Here is a 16,638-nt window from a genome sequence, read left to right as displayed (position 1 = left end):
AAAAGGTCAGTTTTCATTCCAATCCCAAAGAAAGGCAACACCAAAGAATGCTCAAACTACCACACGATTGCACTCATCTCACACGCTAGTGAAGTAATGCTCAAAATTCTCCAAGCCAGGCGTCAACAGTATGTGAATCATGAACTTCCAGCTGTTCAAGCTGGTTTTAGAAAAGGCAGAGGAACCAGAGACCAAATTACCAACATCCACTGGATCATCAAAAAAGTAAGAGAGTTCCAAAAAAACATCTATTTCTGCTTTATTGACTATGCCAAAGCCTTTGACTCTGTGGATCACAACAAACTGGGAAAATTCTTCAAGAGGTAGAAATACCAGGCCAGCTGATATGCCTCCTGAGAAGTCTGCATGTGGGTTAGGAAGCAACAGTTGGAACTGGACATGGAACAACAGATTGGTTCCAAATCGGGAAAGGAGTGTGTCAAGGGGGTAAATTGTCACCCTGCTTATTTAACTTCTATGCAGAGTCCATCATGAGAAATGCTGGGCTGGATGAAGCACAAGCTGGAATCAAGATTGCTGGGAGAAATATCAGTAACGTCAGATATGCAGATGACACCGCCCTTATGGCTGAAAGCGAAGAGGAACTAAAGAGCCTCTTGATGAAAGTGAAAGAGGAGAGTGAAAATGTTGGCTTAAAACTAAACGTTCAGAAGTAAAATCATGGTATCCGGTCCCATCACTTCATGGCAAATAAATGGGGAAACAGTGGAAACAGTGACAGATGTTATCTTTTTGGGTTCCAAAACCACTAAAGGTGGTGACTGCAGCCATGAAATTGAAAGACACTTGCTCCTTGGAAGAAAAGTTATGACCAACCTAGACAGCATATTAAAAAGTGGAGACATTACTTTGCCAACAAAGGTCTGTCTAGTCAAAGCTGTGGTTTTTCCAGTAGTCATGTATGGATGTGAGAGTTGAACTGTAAAGAAAATTGAGTGCTAAGAAATTGATGCTTTTGAACTGTGTTGTTGGAGAAGACTCTTGAGAGTCCCTTGGACTGCAAGGTGATCCAACCAGCCCATCCTAAAGAAAATCAGTCCTGAGTATTCATTGGAAGGACTGATGCTAAAACTCCAATACTTCGGCTACCTAATGTGAAGAACTGACTCCTTTAAAAAGATCCTGATGTTGGAAAAGATTGAAGGCTTTGAGATTGAAGGACAATGAGATGGTTGGATGGCATCACCGACTCAATTGACATGAGTTTGGGTAAACTCTGGGAGTTGGTGATGGACAGGGAGGCCTGGCATGCTGCAGTCCATGGGGTCGCAAAGAGTCGGACACAAGTGAGTGACTGAACTGAATTGAACTGAGCTGAGATGATAAAAATATTATAAGATACACTTGGAGAAGAAAAATTAACACTAGTAAAGCAATAGAGGAACTCTGAAATCTCAGTGGCTTCATCCTCATGTTGCAGTCTGATGCCAGTTTTAATAGCCTCTGTCCATCTTATAACTGTGCCTTCTGGAATGTAGTGGACATGAGGATGCATTGCCGCTATCCTCTTTGGATACATTGTAGATATATCACATCGCAGAACACACTGCAGTTAGAAACTGACAGCTGTTTTGATATAATTGGAATAGAAGGAAATGGCAACCCACTCCAGTATTCTTGCCTGGAAAATCGCATGGACTTAGGAGCCTGGTAGGCTACAGTCCATGGGGTTGCAAAGAGTCGGACACAACTGAGCGACTTCACTTTCACTTTCACTTTGAAATAGGCATTTTTTCCCCCACCAATCTATGTAGCTCCCAGAAGAATTAAAGCACGTGCTGCATCTCAGCTTCCATTTGTGCCTCTGTCCAGTCCTGTTTCCTTCCCTTCCCTTCCACGTGTATTGTTGATCCCTAAAGCACTACTTAGTAAACATTCTACACACTAAACTCCATTCAGAGTCAGCTTCCTAGAAAAGCCCATCTTCACTTTGGACTTTATAATCTCCAGTGTTGCAAAAGCAGGAAAACAGAAAGATGAGAAAGAGACAAAAGTTGTCAAATGCCACACCCCAAAGTGAAATATCACTGATACTCTTCATCCATTGGCCAGAATTAGTCATATGGCACCAAATGAACTGCAAGGCTGACTCGTAGAAATGTTGGAAAATACATCAACTCTTGATGACCAGTGTCTCTACCATATACTCAAACTTCAGTGTTACTTTTGACACAGTACAAATATTTTTAATCATTATACTAATCACAGAACCATCTTTACATGAATCTTGGATTTTATACAAAATATTTTGCCCATTTTTTGGTGATGACAAATTAATCCTTATACCTAAAATATTTTCTCTCGCAATCATTCTGTGGCAGTTTTGGCCTATATGTAAAGAAAGATGGAAAACCATATGTTTCTATGTAGAGTCACAGCCTAATTGGAAGGTCTTATACAACTTAGAATCTGATTTAATATTTTATTAGAGTGTGCCTTCCCTCTCTCCAATCAGTGAACCACATTTTGTGCTTGAAGCAAGGCAAAGTAATAATTATTATCTTAATGGCAATACTAACAAAGGAAACTAATATAATAGTTAAAAATCATGGAGAACTGGCTGTGAAATAAGCTACAATCATAAAGATAGTATTATTGTCCCTACTTAATAAGAAACAAAGAAGAGGCATCAAAAAATATATAGAAAAACTTGCTTAACATCAGCAAGTACTAAGTGTAGCTGGAGCTTCAGTTTACACCCATCTGGGTGAAAGTCTGTGTCATAACTACTGTATTAGACTCCTTATGAGAGCCTTGAATGTTTTTCTCAAGCCTTCTTTCCCTTTAAAGTCATCATATATAACTAAATGCCACTGAACATTTTCCTCTCAATATATTTAAACTAAAACAGTAGACTGGGAGTTAGCCTAGAAAAGGCATTACTTTAGAGAAATATCTGAAAACTAAAGAACATACCAAACTTCCCTCTCAAATGCCTCTGAATCTGTTTATTTCATGTGATTTTATGTTTAAGTCCTTGAGTAAATTGAGAAAATCATCATGTCATATATGTGTGACATATAAATCAAGTAACTCTGAAACAGATATTTCCACTTACTAATATTATACTGATATTAGTAGCACTCATAGTGATATTTAGGCTTACAATACAAATAGTTTAATTACAGATTTAAATGAATCAAGAAATGTTTCTTCATTTGAATGATTGAAGAATGAAGCTGCAGTTGCAAAAAGGTTGAATATCATTTGGAAAAGTCCCAGAATACAAGTAGATCAACCTCAAGAATGATACATGTTAACTATGCTCAAAATTAGATGCATACAAATGACATCTACTCATTCGTTTTTAAGTAGAGATTTTTAGAATAAAGGTGTGATGGTACTCCGGTTTTATTCTCGTCAGTGCTCTGTCTTTGTATAAATGTACATGGAAGTTCTGAAAATAAGCTGAAGTTGTCCTGATGAACATGCTATACCACAAAAGCAATCGACTGGAGGATTTTAATGGTTCTCAGCTAACACAGTTTTATAGATCATAATAGATACACTAGTTCTTATTCAGGTCATCCTCTTCACTTACTAGGCCATAAGCACTATTGAAGCCAGCTGTTCTGTTTCTTCATTTCTCTGCTTCCCTTGTTTTATATACAACCATGTGCCTCTACATGTACAAATAAACCACACACATAAATACACCACACAAATAAATACACTAACTGGTATTCAAATTACTAACCTCTATCTTGTTTATAACATCAAATTAGGTAATCTAATCTCAGGAAAGCATTCTTTCCCTTCAAGGTTTCAATGCATAATTATTTTCTGAACTACTCAATGTAAGCATCCTGGTTAAATTAATAAAACACAGGATTCCTTCTCAGTCCAGTGTTTAGAATTCTGAGCTCTTACTGTGAGGGTCTGAGTTCAATCAGGGAACTAAGATCCCATAAAATGTGCAGTCTGTTTAAAACAAAAACAAAAAACTTATATCACATACATCTCGTATTTATAAGCATTTAAGCTTATATATATGGGAGAAGACCATGGCATCCCACTCTAGTACTCTTGCCTAGAAAATCCCATGGACAGAGGAGCCTGGAGGGCTGCAGTCCATGGGGTCGCTGAGGGTCAGACATGACTGAGCGATTTCACTTTCACTTGTCAGTTTCATGCATTGGAGAAGGAAATGGCAACCCACTCCAGTGTTCTTGCCTGGAGAATCCCAGGGATGGGGGAGCCTGGTGGGCTGCCGTCTATGGGGTCGCACAGAGTCGGACACGACTGAAGTGACTTAGCAAGCTTATATATGGCTTCACTAATGGCTCAGATGGTAAAGCGTCTGCCTGTAATGCGGGAGACCTGGGTTAAATCCCTGCTTCGGAAAGATGCCCTGGAGAAGAAAATGGCAACCTACGCCAGTACCTTTGCCCAGAAAAATCCCATGGACGGAGGAGCCTGGTAGGCTACAGTCCATAGCATCGCAAAGAGTCGGACACGACTGAGCGACTTCACAAGCTAATATATATTTTAAGTTTTAGAACAAGGATTCAAACACACTCTTTCTGAGGTAGCAAAAGTAATTGTTTAACAATTCTGCTGTATTGAGTCCTCATTTATTTATATCCTTAAACAGGCAAGTATATTTCTTTATTTTGAAAATCCTGGAAACAACACATTTTGGGTTCGTTTTTTGTTTTTTTTTCCTCAGTAAGTTTTTCCATTTAAAATAATTTTAGACTTAGGAAAACTTTTGAAGATAATAGAGAGTTGTCATACTCTACAGCCATTTTCTCTTATTGAATTTTACATTAGTAAGGTACATTTGTTTCAGTTATTGGACCAATATTGATACCATATTATTAATGGGAGTTTATTCATATTTCTTTAATTTCACCTAATGTTATATTTTCCATCTAAAGATTACATCCAGGATACTACATTACATTTGGTCATATATTTTGGGGTTCCTCTTAGCTGTGATGGTTTCTCAGATTTTCCTTATTTTTGTCAACGTGGTGGTTTTGAGAAGCACTGCTCAGGTATTTTGTAGAAAATACCTTTTATGGATATGTCTGTAATATTTTTGTGATTAAAGTGAGGTTGTGAATTTTAGGTAGGAAGATTACAGAAAGAAAGTGCCATTTTCATCATGTTATATCAGGGTGCATATTATCAACATGACATCACGGTTGATATCTTGATTATCTTGAATAACTGATAGTGTTTGGCAGGTTTCTCTACTATTAAATTACTCCTTTCCCCTGCTTGCTCACTGTACTTTTTGGAAAGAGGTCACTATGAGGAGCCAACACTTAAGTCTGAAGGCTTATACTCTACTTCTTGAGAAGAGGCAAGTATATTTCTTTGGATTATATTTCTGGTTTTCCCTGATAGCTCACTTGGTAAAGAATTTGCCTGCAATGCAGGAGACCCCAGTTCGATTCCTGGGTCAGGAAGATCCACTGGAGAAGGGATAGGCTACCCACTCCAGTATTCTGGAGCTTCCCTTTGACTCAGCTGGTAAAGAATCCACCTGTAATGCGGGAGACCTGGATTTAATCCCTGGGTTGGGAAGATACCCTGGAGAAGGGAAAGGCTGCCCACTCCAGTATTCTGGCCTGGAGAATTCCACCCTATGGTCACAGATTTGGACACGACTGAGTGACTTTCACTTTCACTTTTCACTTTAGTATACATACATAGGAATGTCAGAATTATAAACCTTGTACCCCTAGTAGAAAAAAAAAAATCAACTCTACTTAATGCCTTTTTTTTTTTTTTTTGCCTTTAGTTTTACAAGCTCTACTTTTTAAGTTATTTGGGTCAGCACCTTTTCCTTCCCTATTCAAGTGAGATGGTTTCATATAATTTTAATGGAGTTAGATTCTTTTGTTATAGTCATCATTACCTCCTCGGAACCCTTGACATCCTAAATGGTGTTTTATTCATTTTTTTTCTCTAAATTTTTTTTTAAAGGCATTCCCATCTTTAATATTTTTGTCATTACAGACACAGCTTTATTCTGGTCAGCTTTGGACTCTGGCCCCTGTTAATTTGTGTGTGTGTGTGTGTGTGTGTGTTTTATTTTATTTTATTTATTTATTTATTTTTAATTTTATTTTATTTAACTTTACAATATTGTATTGGTTTTGCCATATATCAAAATGAATCTGCCACAGGTATACATGTGTTCCCCATCCTGAACCCTCCTCCCTCCTCCCTCCTCATACCATCCCTCTGGGTCATCCCAGTGCACCAGCCCCAAGCATCCAGTATCGTGCATCAAACCTGGACTGGCGACTCGTTTCATATATGATATTACATATTTCAATGCCATTCTCCCAAATCATCCCACCCTCTCCCTCTCCCACAGAGTCCAAAAGACTGTTCTATACATCAGTCTCTTTTGCTGTCTCGTATACAGGGTTATTGTTCCCATCTTTCTAAATTCCATATATATGCGTTAGTATTAAGATTCAAATCTTTGTGCTGTAACGTTCTGTGTATTTTGACAAATGTGTAGTATCCACCATCATAGTCTCATACAAAACAGTTTCACTGGCCTAAAACATACCCTGTTCTTCACCTATTCAACTCTCCTCTTTTGTCGCATCTTCTATCAACCACTGATCTTTTTTTACACTCTCTATAGTCTTGCCTTTCCCATAGTATTGTATAATTGAAATCATACAGTTTGTAGCCTTTTCACACTAGCTTGGTTCAGTCGTGTCCAGTCTTTGAGACCCCATGGACTATGTAGTCCATGGAATTCTCCAGGCCAGAATATTGGAGTAAGTAGCCTTTCACTTCTCCAGGGGATCTTCCCAGCCCAGGGATGGAACCCAGGTATCCCACATTGCAGACAGATTCTCTTACCAGCTGAGCCACAGAGAAGCCCCTTTCACTTTGCAGAAAGCATTTAAAATTTATCTGAATCATCTGGAATTTCTGTCTTTAATTAGCATATGTGGCCATTTACATTTAAAGAAGTTCTTGATATATTTGTGTTTAATAATGGTTTTCTACTTATTCTGCTTGTCCTTTGTTTCCTGCCTCCCCTTTTGTCCTTAGGTTTTAACTGAGCATTTCATATAATTTCATTTTATCTTCTCTATTGGTATATTGTGTTTCTTAAAATACTAGTGATTTCTCTAGAAATTATAATATACAATTGTAACTAATTCACAACCCTCTTTAATGACACTATATTGCTTCACATGTAGCACAGGTAACTTTTATAAAAGATATATTCAATTTCTTCCTTTCTGGCTCTTATAAGCTTGCTGTGATTCATTTCACTTATCCCTATGCTATAATCATTAAACACAATATTAATATTACTATCAACAATTTTCTTTTAAATTATTAAGAATGATAATTTATTTCAGTTATATATTCATTTATTTCTTCTTTGATGCTCTTCTATTTTTTATGTAGATCTAAGTTTTAGACTTACATCATTTTTCTACTCCCTTTCAGTTCAGTTCAGTTCAGTAGCTCAGTCATGTCTGACTCTTTGCGACCCCATGAATCGCAGCACGCCAGGCCTCCCTGTCCATCACCAACTCCCAGAGTCCACCCAAACCCATGTCCATAAGTCGGTGATGCCATCCAACCATCTCATCCTCTGTCATCCCCTGCTCCTCCTGCTCTCAATCTTTCCCAGCATCAGGGTCTTTTCCAATGAGTCAGCTCTTTGCATCAGATGGCCAAAGTATTGGAGCTACTCCCTATGGACTTCTTTAATTTTTCTACTCCCTATTAACTTCTTTAAATACTTCTGATTTAGTAGGTCTGAGATAGGCACCTGAGTTATTTATTTTCTAAACAATAATCCCAGAATAATTCTGACGCTGCTATTTTACAAATCCCAGTTGAGATGTAATGAACTATGGGTAGACTTTTTAACAAAAATAAATGAAAACCATATCTGTAAAAAAAAAAAAAACTTCATAGACGGTAGTTCTGCTGTCAATGAATTTCTATAATTTTGGTTTAATTGAGAATGTCTTGTGTCTCCTTCACTTTTAAAAAGTTTAGAATTCCAAGTTTATGTTTATTTTCTTTCAACATATATGTTTTACTCTACTCTCTTCTTCAATGGTTTGTAACAAGAAGTCCACTGTGGTTCTTACCACTTTCCTTTATAGGTAGAATGTTTTTATCCTTAGGATTCTTTCAAGATTTTAATTTTAATTTTGTCAGGTTGTCTGCAGTTTAAGTATATGCCTAGATATAGGTTGTTTTGGTCATTATCCTGTTTGATATTTTTTGAGCTTTCTAGATCTGTGATTATCTGGTATTCATTTTGGAACATTTTCAGTAATTATTTTTTTCAAATATTTCTTTTTCTCCATTCCCTCTTTTTTCTCTTTCTGCTATTTCAATCATGTATCTCACAGCATTTGAAATTGTTTTGAATGTTCCTTTTTTTAATTGCTACTTTTTGTCTTTGCATTTTAGATTGAATGCTTTTATTGCCCTATATTAAAGCTCAGTTATTCTTCTGCCATGTCCAGTTCTACTGATAAGCCCCCAAAAAGCATTCTTTCTTTTTGTTGTAGTGTTTTTGATTTCTACATTTCTTTAGTGTTTTTGATATTTTGTTTCACCTATTTTCTTGGGTTTCCATAAGAACTCTTTGTTAAAAGAGTCAGTGTCTTACAGATCTCTCAGCTTTAATCATTCCTATCGATTTGGAGTTCTTTTGTTTAAATGTAAAGCGTACAGGAGGGGATTCATTTTATAATTTTATGATTAAATCTCAGCCTTTTAATAGGCCTATGTTCCTTGCCCATGAGTGTAACTCAGTTTTCTTTCCCACTTAAGTGAAGAGACTATGAGAACTATTAGGGGGAGAAAGTCCCTTCCCACAGCTTAGAGAACAACCTGGTAAAAACCTTTTTTGGTAAAGATTAAGTCTTGTTATATGAAATGCTACACACACACACACACACACACACACACACACACACACACACACACAGTATTGGAGTATAGTTGCTAAAAAGTGTTGTATTATTGTGTGCTTGTACAGAAAATTGAATCAATCATTGGTTCAGTTCAGTCCAGTCATTCAGTCATGTCCCGCTTTTTGCGAACCCATGGGCTGCAACAAGCCAGGCTTCCCTGTCTGTCACCAACTCCTGGAGCTTGTTCCAACTCATAGCCATCAAGTTGGTGATGTCTTCCAACCATCTCATCATCTGTCATCCCCTTCTCCTCCTGCCTTCAATCTTTTCCCAGCATCAGGGTCTTTTCTAAAAAGTCAGTTCTTTGCATCAAGTGGCCAAAGTACGGGGGCTTCACCTCCAACATCAACCCTTAAAATAAATATTCAGGATTGATTTCCTTTAGGATTGACTTGTTTGATCTCCTTGCAGTCCAAGCGACTTTTGAGAATCTTCTCCAACACCACAGTTCAAAAGCATCAATTCCTTAGAACTCAGCTTTTTTTTATGGTCCAACTCTCACATCCATACATTACCACTGGAAAAACCATAGTCAACCATATATATATACATATTTCCCCTCATTATTGGATTTCCTTTCCATCTAAGTCACCACAGAGCACTGAGTAGAATTCCCTGTGCTCTACATATTCTCATTGTGGGGGTTTAGTTGCTAAGTTGTGTCCTACTCTTACGACCCCATGGACTGTAGCCTTCAAAGCTCCTCTGTCCAGGGGATTCTCCAGGCAAGAATACTGGAGTAGGTTGCCATTTCTTTCTCCAGGATGTTCTCACTAGTTATCTATTTTACACATAGTACTGCATGTATATTAATCCCAATCTCCCATTCTAAATAGTTACTTTTGTTCTCTACCCTACAGAGCTTCAAAGCCTTTTTCCCCTTACCTTTTTATTGTGAGAACAGTAAAAAGTTGGGGTTCTTTGAGGTAAACTCTTTTTTTAATCTCAAGAAAGGCATTTAGGGGATTCCCTACAATTGTGGGTACGAGACTCTACGTTATACTATTTGATACTTAGCCTGCAGCAGTTTGTCAAAATAGCTAAGTTAAGGATCCAGCAGATTCTGCTCCAGGTAACCAGATCTTGGCTATGGTACTTTGGCTTCAACTGCTATTCTAGATTTCAGACTAAAGATTTGCTCACTGCCTTCCCTTCTCCATTGGATCTGAGAAAAGTCATTAATTCCAGTTTATTCAACGTTTTCCTTGTTGTAATAGTGAAAGTGATGACTTCTAAATCTTAGATGGAAATCATTCACTTCTTTTTTACTATCAAATATTGATTCAAGGCTAACAGTATTAGCTTAATTATATAAAGGCCTAACACAATGCCAGGCACAGAGTAGTACTCATTAAATATTAATCCCCTCTTCCTTCCATTTCCTTTTATGTAGGTTATAGGATAAGGTTCAATGTGTGATGTAGTAATATAGTATATTCTGTTCTCTCTCTTTCCCATCCTCAGTCTTTCTCTCTTTATATGAATAATTATTGCAGTATTTGATAATATAATTGTTTTAAAAGTCCCCCAAGTCCAATATTTAAGTATTAGCCATAATATTATAGGTACTATTAAGAACTAGTGCAATAATAAGTGATTTTAGGTGCTAAAAAGTGTCAAAATTAAATTCCAGTAGTAGGAAAGCTTTATTCCAGACTGAAAAAGACAAACTAATAAAGTCTAGATTCCTAAAAATAGTATCTTTATCCCTGCTCATCTCTGATTGCAGAAGAATTTCCAATTCTTTCAACAATTTTTATACAATAAGCATTGATTTTCAAATAATAATCTAAGCTATTCAGTAGTAATTTAGAGGCAGAAATACTTTACAGAGTCTCAACTCCATAGCTGGGATCCTTTACAAGAGTGCAACCAAGTTCATGGCTGTGGCTGGAGAACCGAACTGGGAAGGATCCGCTTCTAACCTCTTTTCAGATTGTTGGCAGAATGTGTCTCTTTTTAGCTTTAGGGTTGAAGGCAACTTGATTCTTTGAAAGCAGCTACAGAGAATGAGATAAATTCTAGTTATACGTCTTCAGTTGTTTAACATGATCATGGGAAAGACACCTCATCAGTTTTGCTGACCTCTAAAATTAGAAACAAGTCATAGTTTCTACTCACACTCAAGGAGAGGGTTGTGTGCAAAGCATAAACAAAAGGACGCAGAAATCATTGGAAGATACCTTAATGTTGTCCACTACAGAGTTCTAGTCATAAACCAGTTAACATCCAGAAGACATAAAGTTTAGGAATTGCTATTACCATTGGAAAAAAGTAAAAATTGTGCAGAAAAATATCATCTGTAGTTACATAATTTTATTTTTTTAATTTGTATAGATCAGGTAAAATTAATAGCATTGAATATTAAATGAAATAAAATTTATTTATAATTATGGATATTTACTTGATGACAAATTCTCAAGGAGCTAGTTATTACATGAGAAAAAAATTAGAAAGTGAAAATAGTTAAATTATTTTACTATTCAGAGACTTCACAGATTATACATTATAATACACCATAAACCATAAAATGAGTTGAACAAATTTTTTGTAGCATTAAAATAAATGCACATGTTTATTGGTTAACAAAAGTGTATTATTGTAGAAAATTGCACCAATATAATCTTAATCATAAAAAATACCCAAGATAATATTGTGAATCAATATATATTTTAATACCACTGAGGATGTCCATAGCAGCTTCAGTGATCCTTTAAGACTCTTGGGAAGTTCTCTATAATGCTACAAAAGGAAACTTCTTGAATCTCCTAAGCAGGATATGGTGTAAATAATTTCAGAGTAAGAAATTAGAGACATGGGCCCTGCTGAGAACTGACCTAAGTTTTAGATATATCATGCAAGTCTTCATTTTGGAAAAGAAACTGGTTGGAAGTTATGGCTTAATTGAACTGTAAGAGTCATTTCTACTTCTACTTTCTGTTTCTGAACCTAAGTCAAGTATAGACTAGACTCCTCAAATGGAATCATCAGAAAATGATAGAAATGATCAGGACTTGGTTGTAAGAGGTGAAAAATACTTGGAAATGTTCAAAAGACTCATGTAAGGTTGGACAGGAAAAGGAAGTTAAAGGACAATAATCACTCTTTAGATAAAATATAATACTTTAAAAAACAAAACATATGTGATGTGTGAAAAAATAATCATATACTTTTATTTAATTCACTGTTTATTCAAATTTTAAAGCCATTTAAATTAAGAAGCAAAGATACTTAAAGTAGAGGTCAATTAGCATGATATTTAATTCAAATACAAGGTTCTTTCCCCTTATTTCTACCCATTTGTCATTTGCATTTTCTACTACTTTTTAAGAAAAAAAGTTCTCCTATCTTAATTGTTATTGAGTAACAATCATTTAATTTGTGGAGGTGCAGATCAGTATGCAAAACAGGTTTAAAAATTTGGTTCAGGTCCCCTCTTAGCATCCTAGATTGGTGACTTTGATATTTATTTATAGAGGATCATGGAGATCTGTATTATAAACAGAAAGCAAACCTTTATTATTTTCAATTCATTCATAATTCTTTTTGAATATTGTTCAATACAGAATGAGTCTGATCTTTGCATTCAAAGCAATTTGGTTTAGAATCCCAATTGTCACCAACAGTGCAAAATCAAGGAAGTTATCACTCATACTGTGCTCCATTTTATAATTGTATGTTACCATTCCAATACTAGAGACTGGTTTTAATAATTAAATATAACTTAATAAATAAGTCACCTAAAATGGCTTGGGTACTCAGGAATGAATAATATATGGCTGATATTATTTTAATATCAGTAATTATAATTATGATACCTTTCACTCTGTAGTTGAAAATTGTATAATCCATGCATTAAACTAGTTCTGCTTCTGTCTCAGTAGAGTGGACAGACTCACATAAATCTTCTTATGAAATTCAAAATATGTTTTCATAGAAGAATGAATGAATATAGAAGAATTTCTGTTTTTCTTACTTGTGCATCATTGGTAAAACATTTAAAATTTTATAATATTTAACAGTTATGGAGCTGAGAGATTATTTATCTCTACTATTGAAAAGATTAAAAAATGAGGTCATTCATCATTCATTTAAAAAATATTTTTCAGCACTCAATGAGATGCTTGGGATTCATTGGAGATGAATGAATGAATGAATGTATGCATGCTGCATTGATGAATAAAAGATTTATTACTAAATAAATGAATAAACAAATGACTCTGACTCTCAAATAGCTTATACACCACTGATATAGAGGGAAATTAACCAATATAGTCTACAAATAACTGGTTCAGGGAAGTTGTGACTTTTTTTGTGGTTATAGAATTTAAAGACTAAAACCCAGAGTTTCCCACTTTAAGGCAATGCCCAGAAATAATTTATAGCACAGAGCATATGCTCTAAATTTCTTTTTCTGATAAAATTTTTACATTTTTTCCCCTATAAAATTATTTTAAACTTTATAGCTTAAATATATTATGCTAATCAAATGATATGTCAGTAACACTTATCATATTTTCTTGATTCTCTCTTATGATGAATTATGTACCCTAACAATCTTTCAGCACAATTATTGGTGCATTTGCAATTGAATCATTAGAGTATTCCAAATGATATTTTTTGCAGCTTTAGAGTTCAATAGAGCTTGCATGAACATATAGCTTTATTTAGTATGTGGTATATATTATTAGTTTAGATAATACATAAAAATCAGAGACTTGTACTGGCATAAATCAAGAGTCAATACATTTACTCCTAAAGACACTTTCTAATTCAAATTAATAATCTCATTATTCTTCTTCTTGATACATTCTATCAAAATAGAATGCTCTAGAATAAAATGTTACCATCATAATAATAACCCTTATTGTTTCTATGCATCCAGCCCTAGCTTAACACTTGACAATTTTTAGCTCATTTAATTTCCAGGTCAGCACAAAGTATATACAATTATTCATCTCATTTTACCATGAAGAAAATGAAGCAGAGAGTATAAATAACTTACCCCAGATCATATTTCTAATCGGAATGCTATACAAAATATATAATAGGTGACAGGTCTACTGTACAGATAGTAAAGGTTACAGGCACTCAAAAGGAGTGATCATGAAAGTGAGAACGCGAAGAAAAATTTCCTTGGGTCTTTGCCCTAGTGTCACACTATGAAAACTCAGAATTCATGTAAGGGTAGATTTGTGTTGCTGAGCTATGAGGAAAATAACATGTTGGCAGACTACTATTTGTGTGAAAACATGAGGTGAATATCAAGATGGAACCCACAATCCGTAGGGTAATGGCAAAAAATGGTCCTGTAGTGGTCAGTTCAGTTCAGTCACTCAGTCGTGTCTGACTCTGAGACCCCATGAATCACAGCACGCCAGGCCTCCTTGTTCATCACCAACTCCTGGAGTTCACTCAGACTCACATCCGTTGAGTCGGTGATGCCATCCAGCCATCTCATCCTCTGTCGTCCCCTTCTCCTCCTGCCCCCAATCCCTCCTAGCATCAGAGTCTTTTCCAATGAGTCAACTCTTCCCATGAGGTGGCCAAAGTACTGGAGTTTCAGCTTTAGCATCATTCCTTCCAAAGAAATCCCAGGGCTGATCTCCTTCAGAACGGACTGGTTGGATCTCCTTGCAGTCCAAGGGACTCTCAAGAGTCTTCTCCAACACGACAGTTCAAAAGCATCAATTCTTCGGCGCTCAGCTTTCATCACAGTCCAACTCTCACATCCATACATGACCACTGGAAAAACCATGACCTTGACTAGATGGACCTTTGTTGGCAAAGTAATGTCTCTGTTTTTCAATATGCTATCTAGGTTGGTCATAACTTTTCTTCCAAGGAGTAAGTGTCTTTTAATTTCATGGCTGCAGTCACCATCTGCAGTGATTTTGGAGCCCAAAACTGTAGTGGTAGATTGGTTCAATTTCAAAGGATTTTAAAAGACAAGAGAGAAAAAAAAATGCAAAGAACTTGATTTCTATTTTGTCTGTAGGATATATTTGCAACTGTCTATGTCAGCTTGTAAATAAACTTTACCTATGGTGGATGCTTCTTGAAACTAGAAAGTCATCTCTTGTGCTGTCAACCTTTGCTGGAGACAAGGAGAATATAGTCTAGCACTCTCTCACGCCAGTGGGAAGAACGAGCCTGCCTTGATTATTGGTATAAGGTGGTAGTCTCAGTGCTGCTGTTACAGATCTATCTGAGATGAAAGATAAAATAATACTGATACATACTGATGCTCCACAGCAGCTACAAATGACATAGAATAAAATCAGAATTCTTATTCATCATAAGTTATTGGAGAAGAGTTGTATAGATTTCATATTTGAGTTTACCTTTGTTAATCTTAAAAAAAATAGCCTGTTTGTTTATGGTGAAATGGGTTTATTTCAGAATAACAGAGAACTGCAATTTGGGACGGGTAAACTAAAGTCAATCATAGGCAAGTTTGAAGAAACAAAGGGAAGTCAGCTTTTATTAGGTTTTAGGAGGCAACTGGGCAGGAGTGTTTTAAATAAAAGTTCATTGGAAAAGAACAAGAGTTTTAGACTATAACATTTTCATTTTGGCTGCAAATAATAATTGTACATTGTTGTCAGGACAAGGAGCAGTCTTCTGTCCTTGTCTTAAAATTCTCTGTAAAAAAAAGTCCTCCCTGTACCAGAAGAAAAGTAACTTATTATCATAGATAAGGAGTTGACACTGAGGGAGTTAGAATTCTATACAAACAGCACTTGTTAAAATAATATTTTTTTTTTCTTCCTGATGGTTATGTAGGCAGCAAGAAGTGGTCGGTACATGCATGAAAGTTATCCCTCTGGGACTTCCTGACTCCACTTCAAGAGAGGTTCCCTTTATTTATTTTTACAACTTTGAAATAATAAGTTACCAATACTTTCCACCAGTCTAATACCAAGATCTTTACAGATAATGTATGTAACAAAGTTAATGAGTAAAATAATGGAGAAATTAGATTAATAATTTGAACTGATATTCTTGCTGTATTCATTCAAAATTCTGACTTTACTGAGTTCTGGATATTGAAAAAAACATATAACCCAAAGCACTTAGTAGTTTTCATTGATTTTGAATAATTCAATCAGATCCACTTTAAATTAGGGGTTACCTTAGCAAGATAATCTTAGTGTTAAGAGTGTCTCATCAAAAGTAAATACTGCACAAGTCCTTAATCATCTCATTTTCTGTGTTTTCATAGTCCTTTACATATTAAGTCATTGCTTATCTTTTTTACTGCAGGGCAATACAAAATGACAGGCTTCTCTAGATGAAAGCAAGTATCCTATTCTATACGTGGCAATACAGAAGCCAGAGTATCCTGTAATTTATCACTTTCCTAATATTTCTGAGGTTTCTATTTTCCTTCTTCATTTGTTATTCCATATATATTTAGTGTGCTGTCTTGGCTTCTTGTGCTTAATATAACTGGAAATTATTCTTATTCTTCCTAGGAATGTGAGACATGAAAGGATAGTTATGAAAACTTTGCAGAATATAAAGTGGTAGTTAAATACTTAATAAAAATTAATAATTCTGTAGCTCAAAGAAATAAAAGAGGACTTCAAGCATACACTTCCAAATGAATTATCTTCTCTGTCTAGAGCTTTCTAAATCAATGGCACCTTTGAATTCCTATTAAGCTGGATAAAAGTAAAAC

Source organism: Bos indicus x Bos taurus, chromosome 7 (genome assembly GCF_003369695.1).
Source record: "Bos indicus x Bos taurus breed Angus x Brahman F1 hybrid chromosome 7, Bos_hybrid_MaternalHap_v2.0, whole genome shotgun sequence".
Lineage (NCBI taxonomy): Eukaryota > Metazoa > Chordata > Mammalia > Artiodactyla > Bovidae > Bos > Bos indicus x Bos taurus.
The sequence above is the reverse complement of the archived record's forward strand: the minus strand, read 5'-3'. Positions refer to the sequence as shown.